Here is an 8,173-nt window from a genome sequence, read left to right on the forward strand (position 1 = left end):
GACACTTAGCAACATTCAGTAATAACGGGCACGCACGCACGCACACACGCACACACACACAAGTGCCCCCTTGCCCCTATGTGCGCGCACACACACACACGTGCACACTAATATATATATATATATATATATATATATATATATATATATATATATATATATATATATATATATATATATATATATATATATATACATACATACATACATACATACATACATACATACATACATGCATGCATGCATGCATACACACATACATCAGCGACTAGATACATCAGCGACTAGATTTGATCGCATCGCCACTTGTGACAATTCAGTTTTCCTACACTCGTGAAATATTTCCGTATGTCTACTCAAAAATCTCTCTCTCTCTCTCTCTCTCTCTCTCTCTCTCTCTCTCTCTCTCTCGTAGTGTTCTGCCAAAAAGGTGTTATTCTTACTGTTGTCCTGTACCTGTGTTCAAACCCCTGTTTTTCTTCTCTTTATGTTCGTCATTTTTCCTCTAATAATCATCCTTTGCACTGTCAGCAAATTGGTCAATACGGTAAATGCAAATGCTGCACCTTATTGACGTGTTTACATTACTGGCATGTTGCGATTGACTTTTTGCAGCTGTCAGATAATACGTTATCACGCACTTCGTCACCCTGTACTATGCAGATGCACGTGGTTGAAAATTCTGACTCGTTGTTTCTCGATCAAATATGAACAACGCATTGTAGCTATGGCTTAAATTACTCCGTCTCTTACTTTCAAAAACAAGTCATACTTCCTGTCTATCTTTCAATTATTTGCATTTTGACATGTGTAATGTTGTGTCCTACAGTGTTCGATTACAATGGATGTGTACATTTGCTTTATGTGCCAATGAACTAAAGTATCATGACAGTGTGGGTTTGAAATTTTCTGTTCTCAACAATTTTAGTTACGCAAAACTGTCGAATTCTAACTGGAATCGGCCTAAAAATCCATCAGATTTAAACCGACATGCCTGGAATCGTCTTGCTGAGGCTTACAAGCTGTGACAAATAAAAAAATAATTTTAATTTTAGAGGTATATTATTACAATATGTTCTTGAAGCATGCTAACCATAAACGAACTCGAAGAAATGCACACGGAAGAGCCTTGGCAAGACTTCAAAAGACTAAATTAATGACATCTATGATGATGGCGAAGATCATCATGATGACTACGACGACGACGACGATGAATCTGATGATGTTAATGAATATGAACTTAAAGACGACGACGTCACGGATAAGCTCAAACAGAACCTGGTGGAGCTGAAATCGAAAAAAATAATAGTACAGCATCGGGCTGAGATAAATTTCGATGTAAAAGTCAGTATCGTTCTTGTCGCATATGTTACCATGCCTAAAATCGACTAATGAATTCTAAAACAATCACTCTGGGTTTTTTATTTCTTGCAACGCCCTTGTAATCCTTGATATCGATAACGAAATACGTAGTGGATTTGATGTAACTCTAAACAGTTCGAAGATGATACACAAGAAAGTTCAGGATGGACCCTATAGGCATTTGCTCAACTTACTGTGAGAATTTTCCCATATCAGCTGTTTCGTGGAGCAAGTTGTATTCCGGCGCCAAAATGTATTCCACGTAAGGCTGTCGTCAACGTGGAAAACATGGGCTATTTTATCTGTGTTACATCCAGCCAATGACAACACCGACCAAGTAAGAAATTACAAGCAGAATATGGAGGAACTTAATTTTACTAAAATACAATTTCCGGTGCAAGTGTCTGCTGTAAAAACGTTTGCACACTAAATTCAGGTATCGCTGTTAGCATATTCAAATGAGACTCTGGACTTCAGCCAATCAGAGTAAAATCAGAGAAGCGCAAACATAACGTTGATTGGTAACTGTTAATCAACAATGACCGTTATTACTATTTTTGAATCAAAACTTTTAACAAGAGGTTATACCAAAACAATAAACACAAACCTAAGAAATTTCCACTCTGACGCTTTATGCACGTACTTTCAACTCAGAAATGCATAGATAACCATAATTTCTACTGCGCTGGTATCTCTGAAAAGTCAAGACTGACTGTCATGCCAACAGTTGGTAAAAAATATTTTATCATTTATTGTCTTCCAACGGTGAATGAAAGTTCCGTATGATATTTACGCCGACTTTGAGTGCTGTGTCCTGTCAAACAGCTGACTGCCAAAACGATCTAGCGACACTCATTCCGTTAAGGAAACAAGCTGACTACCAACACGACTCACCAACAAAACTGTCGAGGTCAAAGGTGTTAGTGTGGATTTTGTTACATGCTTGCATGTGCAGATGTGTAATCTGACCAGCACGTGCTATATCGCGGAAGAAATGTTGTTCATACCTTTAACTTGTTACGACTCTATGGTCCTAAACTAAGTAACAGAAAAGAGAGAACACTAAAACTAAGAAGTACATTTCAACAAATAATTTATTTTCCAAGATTACAAAGTAAGATTTTAAAAGAACTTAACAGTATTATGAATTAAATCCCAAATAGTCCTAGAAGTTCTGTCACAAGTCCGAAAGTATAGAGTGTTCCGAGCGAATTTCAGTGGTGTTCCGAATGAACTCCAATCTTGAATGTGCTGCGATGTCAAGGGTCTTAAATGTGATGATGTGCCAACATTCTTAACGTATTACAATGATATAATGAAGAATTTCCTTGAATGAATTCATAATAATTCCAAAGTAGTGAATTAGTCCTAAAGTCAATGAGCACTTTGTAATTCCAATGAATGATTTAATGCAAAGATTCCTCTCAAATTAAATCTGAAAACAACCGAAGTTAAATATAGAAATGAATAATTCTGATGTAAACAACGTTAACATACAAACCTAGGACACATTAATAGTACCAGGATGAGGGTCAAAAGTTAATTTCTAGAGCACTCAAAATTGTAAACAAGGTCAGTCTTTTACTCAAACGTTAGCTAATGAAAATCTGATCATGAGGGGAAAACTAATGTCCTGAGCTCAAATTCAAGTAAACATGTTTACCTACAGGTGATGGTTATATTAAAATATAATCTACGATCATAAACAAATATTAGCTATTTAAAATATGTTGTTTACAAAATGACCCTTACAGAAATAAACATGCAATTAAATTTAAACACAATATACCTATACATAACAATCGGGTCTGTTTAATCTGTCGCGGCAAAGATCACGCAGTTCCTTAAAAATCCCGCTGACATGATCACGACACACGATTACGTTTTCACGTTTAACAGCGCAGTAACGTGTTCGATTTGCTAACAGCCACTTGTAATTGCCAGTGAAGTTCTCCATCCTGTTCGTGATGGTTGCCATGTCACGGATGCGGACAGAGGAGTTACTCATGCTAAATGTAATTGACAATTCCAAACTTGCCCTGATAAAATCAAGATTGCAGTCGTGTTTCATAATTAACGAGGATATGATAGTCATTTCAACATGCAGGGGATCGCGTCTGCGTCACTGTCGTAGAGCGTAATCCCGAACAACATGGAAAATACATGGGGTTTCGAATACGACAGATACGATTTATCGATTCGTTGCAGTTCACGAATATATCGTTGGACATGCTGGTGAATAATCTGCCCGACGATGACTTTATAATCACACGCAGATATGCCCCAACGTTAGACCCAATTTCAACATTGAAGATGAAAGCTGAAATAAAATTGTATGTTGATTGCGAACGGCAAACATGTCAGATATAGCTCAAGGTAACTTTGATACGTTCAGTGTCCTTGTTATCACGATAAGGTAATCTGTACAAATACATGTCGGATCCGTAAAAATTTTCAGACTGCGTTGTCAGACAAAAGCGCGTTTTATTCCTCGTTGCACCGCTAGCATATCGACGACGAAGTTTACGCTCACACGAAACTCATCTAGGATACTTTTTCGTGTACGTTTCTTGGAGCTTGCCACCATTTGTATCTACCGATGTAGTTTTACTCGCTGCAGTTGAATCCTTTTCGAAAGACGCAGATGAAAACCAGCTCAATCCGTCTCATTGTTTCTCTACATCAAGAATGTCATGGGACAGTGCGCAGCTGAGAAATGAAGTATTGCTAAAATTACTGGCCGATATTGAGAGCATTTTGTTTATCGAGCGCGGAATTCGGCGTCATCAGCATGCTAAATCATCGTTACTCCAGAACTAATAATCCAGCGCTGAAATTTCTCTACTATGCTGAAAAACCGAACGTCTACATTACAGCATACATTGTTACTGGATTAACGAATTTGATGTCAGTAGCATAGAAAACTTCAACACAGACTCGGATGTCGGTTGCTTCTTTAAAGTTAACCTGGGAAACCCGAAATAACTTCACGATACCTATAATGATTTTCCACTCGCACCAGAGACTCTGACGGTGCCGTATGAGTGGCTGTCGCCCTATCAGCAACTGTTACTTCGACTGAACAACGAAGATTTATTAAATGCGAAAAGCATTATCCAGATCTACGTACGAAGTTAAATTATGTCATCTACGTACAAAATTTACAGTTCTACTAGCGAAATGACATTTCTCTGCTAAAAATCCATCGCGTGTTTTTACCCAGGATCGATGGTTGATTGAGCTCATCCAGACATAAAACGATCCAATGACTGTTATGAAATTCGATATCAGAATGTATCAGTGACTTTGACTCCAGGTCCGCTTAAAAAATTTAACAATGTCATAGCAAATTCGTGTCGGGTAAGTATAAAACTACCCAAGAAATTATGTCGGGAACACATCCGCTGTCGCTGACGGCAACAAGTTAAACAGGTCCAAACTGCGAAACGTAAGCAATCTGAACTAACAATTAAAATGCCGCGGCCGTAGTTGCCTCAACTGGATAAAGACGGCATATTTCCACTGTTAGCTACGATTCCTGCGCCGATGGCTGCTGACGCGTCAGCAGTTGCTAAAGCAGCTGTGCAAAGTACAGGTCTGGACCTCTGCAGAAATGGCATTTAAAAATGACAAATGAAAAGGATTTTCCAGGCGCAATTTGGATGTGAGGACAGAAAAAGATACTAGGACTACGTCTAGCACGCCGATAATAACGCGGACCTTAAATATTCTCAGCATGTTTTTTTATGTTTTCTAATTTCAAGGTGTTTGTTTTTGTAATCATATCATTATATGTTTTTTATCTTATAGGTGTTGTCTGATGTTGTAAAGCGCTTAGAGCTTCTAAAGATTAGGCGCTATATAAAGTCCTCATTATTATTATTATTGACTTGGCCGTACGACAGGAATCAAGCTTTTGAGATGCGTTTTTATGCGGGATCAATTATCAGCAGCAGCGACCCCACGCTCATAGGAGAATGGTATTGCCAGTATAGACTTATCGTCGTAAACAGGTACACATTGGGTCGCCTACGCAATTTATTCGCGTGTTAGCATGTATTTTACTTCATTCGCGAAGCATCACCGCGTAAAGTTGTTGATTACGTACGGCGATAAAATAAATCTTAGGCGTTATTTTATTCAAAGTCCCAGTGTTGGATGATCCAATTTACGGACATGAGGTCATTGGGGGTCTTACTCACGATAGACGGCTCGTCCGACCCTATCAAGGCGATACATAGATATACGCTTGATAAATGTTAGTAGATATGTATGGACGATCAGGTGCACCGTCAACATGATGTGCAGACAACGGCGCCGCCACCAACATTGCCACCAATAGCAATCTGGACGAGTTAATTAAAAGCCATGTCAACCCTGTCAACAACTATGAAATTTTTTGTTTGAAGACGAGCAAGGATGAATAAAATCGTCTGACTTAAATGTCCATGATATACTACTTAGAATACGAACTGACACCACAGACAAACATTATGACGAACATCAACGGAGAGCTTCCGGCATTTACATTTGTAGCGTGGATGACGATCGAGTAAAATAAATAATAAGTCGGTGACAAAACGACTGGCACGTAAGATATGCGCAACGATTTCATAATCGGAGTAAGATATTAGGAGGGCGACAGACATACCGCGACAAAACAATATATCGATGAAACAGAATGTGAATTCTTCAAGAATGCTGGCTATTTAATCAGCGGCGATCTAGGCGTTGGCGGAAACCAGATTAAGAGGCTACGAAATCCAACCGCAGACAACGAAGTCGCGACAAAATGAATAAGTCGTTTTTCACCTTTGCAGAGTCTAAAACAGTAGTATCAGATACCACTATTATGCCTGATAGTGAACTGGTCGAAGGCGATTTGTCCGTGGTAAAATTATCAGATATGTGTCAGAGATCAAAATAATAGATAAATACCGAAGGTTAACACACATTATCGACAAAGAAGGTGTATTATATCCAAGTGGTGACAATCACGTGGATTCCGCCTTCACAAGTTTTACTAAACATAGTCTTGACGAACCGAACAATTACGTAATAAACCTGGAACGTTTTTTTTTTCTTCAAAAACTACCAATGACGAGAAACAGTTGGAAAGGCAATTACATGTAATTATGTTTTCCGTGGTATAAAAGTATTCGAATATACATCGACAAAGACAACACACGTTAACTCGATTTGAAAAAGTTCATCAGTACAAAATGATGAAATGAAATATTTTACATATAACGTGTTTGTAACATTATCCGTGGGAAGTTTAATCAGGATTTATGAATGAATGTTCATGGTGAGTTTCTTGTTAGTACTTCTGGTATTTGTAATCGAGTATATAACGGTTTCATATACTAAGAGTGGTGTAAAAGATCTTGACGCATTTAACTTGGACGCTGAAGCCTCTGGTGAAAACATTGCAAGTGTAACTTCTCGCGATGGTGTTTTGGACCAGATGGGGTCACGAGCCGAGGTGGATAAAAACTGTGTGCCGCTCGTGAACGAATATTATCATCAAAACGGAATTAGTGTATCATCATATACAATCACATGAAATCCGGAACTGGGTCATATAGAAATCGTGAAGTGGAATCATCATACAACACGCTCATGAACTTTGTTCAGATGACCACCAAACAAACTAATCTAAGCATCCCAACAGGCTAGACACCCTAAGAGGTAGTATCGATCAGAATTACTGTGATATCCTCAGCAATACATGCGTAATAAAATCATCAATATATCAATTACCAGACAAGATCAATAAACACATCAGACTTATCGTAAACGACGTTTGTATAGTATCTGCGACCGCTACGGTCGGTTTTGGCGTTACTGGGATTGCAACGACGTTGATGGTTGTAGAAGCCGTAAAAAGGGCGATTTCAATAATACTACTGGCAAACTTATATCTTCGCGGTTACATTTACTACACAGATAAATGCAGAAATACTTATCGCTGTAGAAAGTAGCCTCAAGTTTAATTCGCATGCAATGGAGAATCTATTCATTACCACGCACGAACTCACGTTGGTATTGTACTCAATGGATAATTTTAACGTGTACCAGTAACAGAAGAACGTTAACGAATAAGCAATCATAGTGCAGAGTAAATTTTAAAAATTGTGATCCGCTATCGAATTTACCCATGCACATGCAAAGTTTATTTGTTGTTGTTGATCATTTGGTGTTCAGGATGAAATTTAACTCAAACATGGGCTTGCTTAGATTATCATGATCCGGGAACGAATTAAGATTATCACCGCATCGTTTAGCCTCTCGAATGGAATATCATCTTTTGGTGTGATAACTAGCTGTGCTTCCGTATCTAGGGTACCTATTTTCTTTTTATCTTGTAAAGATTCGTAGACAAGTTGGAGTAGCGATTTGGCTTCTTCGTTGTTACTGCGTTGATGATTAAATTTTTCGCCAAGTAAAATATTGCTATCGTACCAATCTTTCTCATAGTAACGTCATCGCTAATATTTTCTATCATCGATTGTAAATCTTTGATGATCTTGTAGTCTGTCAAAAGTGCGTATTTTCCTTTGGCACGTCTTTCTTTAATGTTTTAAAACTTCTATGAAACAACTTCACTTGAAAATTCCAGGATATCCATGTATTTTATTTCCAGCAAAATCAGCTGGTCAAATACCTTCTGTATGTCATCGTTGTTCATGTTGATTATAATATTAGCAAAAGGGTTTAATTCTTTCGTGGATTTCCTTACCGCATACATGCACATGGTATATCCCTTAGCTGTGGAAACTTTTCTGCTGTGCTTGACTACGGCGTAACT

This window comes from Sinohyriopsis cumingii, chromosome 18 (assembly GCF_028554795.1).
Source record: "Sinohyriopsis cumingii isolate HCF-2022 chromosome 18, ASM2855479v2, whole genome shotgun sequence".
NCBI classification, from domain to species: domain Eukaryota; kingdom Metazoa; phylum Mollusca; class Bivalvia; order Unionida; family Unionidae; genus Sinohyriopsis; species Sinohyriopsis cumingii.